Source organism: Artemia sp. Qi Xiang Cuo, chromosome 4, assembly GCF_049724085.1.
Source record: "Artemia sp. Qi Xiang Cuo chromosome 4, ASM4972408v1, whole genome shotgun sequence".
Classification (NCBI taxonomy): Eukaryota; Metazoa; Arthropoda; class Branchiopoda; order Anostraca; family Artemiidae; genus Artemia; species Artemia sp. Qi Xiang Cuo.
Window position 1 is genome coordinate 42,853,833 of NC_142797.1, and position 1,479 is coordinate 42,855,311.

Consider the following 1,479-nt stretch of genomic DNA (forward strand, 5'->3'; position numbering starts at 1 on the left):
AGAAGCAACAATTGAGCAGGCTAGACAAAAGAGCAAGGAACGGTATGGTAATGATGAAGATTACAGAGAAGCAAGAATTGAGCAGGCTAGACAAAAGATCAAGGAGCGTTATAACAATGATAAACTTTATAGAGAAGCAACAATTGATCAGGCTAGACAAAAGAGCAAGGAACGGTATGATAATGATGAAGATTACCGAAACAAACCTAAGAAAAAAGTTGCTACCAGAATAATGGGTAGATACTGGGGTGACAAAAGCTATAATGAAAAAATTAAATTCTCTGCGAGGTTGTACCGAAGAACGCATAAGGACAAAGGGAAAAATTACATTCAGAAATACAAGAAGATGGCAAAAATGAAGGCTGATCTTTGTAAATTGAGAAACATTTTACGCATGTTTTATCGGGATCATGAAAAGTATTCAAAATTACAGATTAAAATTCTCTTTGAAAGAGCGGATGCTGTTGAAAAGTCGGCTAGAAATTCTTTGGCAAAGCTTCATAGTAATATCCAAAAGAAATGTTGTCAGTTTAACGAAAAGCTTCCAAGGTATGGATTGGCAACTGCGGAACAGTTTTATAATAAAGATCGAACTCTTCCCTATACTAACTTGCATAGGCAACTTCACTATAGTTAAGATTACAGTATTTATATTATACATCATTATAAATTATAAAAGTTTCAAATTGTTCGAAGATTATAGAGTTAAAAATTTTCCACACCGGGAATCGAACCCGGGCCTGTTAAGTGTAAGTTAACTATCCTAGCCACTAGACCATATGGGACCATAAACAAGTATGATTTAAGAACCATATGCATATTATTATTTCACCATACCAATTATAATAAGGCTAAAACAAAATCGTCGACTTGCAACCTTACTTTTGACACATTAGTTAAATCTTCATCAGACTTTAAAAATGTTTTGCTAGTTTTACATGAAAGAACGAACCTTAGCCCATAGTAGCAGAAATAAGAATATCTAGGTTGCAGCGGTAGCTAGCAACTTATTAATTACATAATCCGGGTTTAAGTGGTAGCTAGCAACCTAGTAAGAAACGCCAAATTAAAAGATGATCATGAGAAGAACAAACAATTGCTTATATTGGACTTAGTTAGCTGCCTGATTCTTTGAGGTTCGTCTCTTACTATTCCAAAGAAGAAAAAGCCGTGGGCTTTTTCCTGTTTTTATATTAAAGGACGAGCTATATCCCATAGTAACTGAAAATTTTAATAAATGATTACATACATGATGATGCGGCAAACACTTATCTTTTGAAAAGATAATAGAATATTTTTTTAAAGATCATGGTTGTAGCAGCTGCGCAACCTACTAAGAGGCAAACCATAACCCATAGTAACCAAAAGTTAAAAAACACGTTTTGAAAAGTTATAATAAAGAACGACCTCTTGCCTATACTAAATTTTATACGCCACTTAATTAAAGTATAGTTTTGTAGTTTCATAGATAGCTTGGTA

General features: G+C 33.7%; 1 non-coding gene across 1 annotated transcript; it reads right to left on the reverse strand.

Moving 5' to 3' along the window:
- Positions 1 to 713: 713 nt before the first annotated feature.
- TRNAV-UAC (transfer RNA valine (anticodon UAC)) lies at positions 714 to 785 on the reverse strand. The gene has a single exon. It is a non-coding gene; the product is annotated as a tRNA-Val (tRNA).
- Between the last annotated feature and the right edge of the window lie 694 nt (positions 786 to 1,479).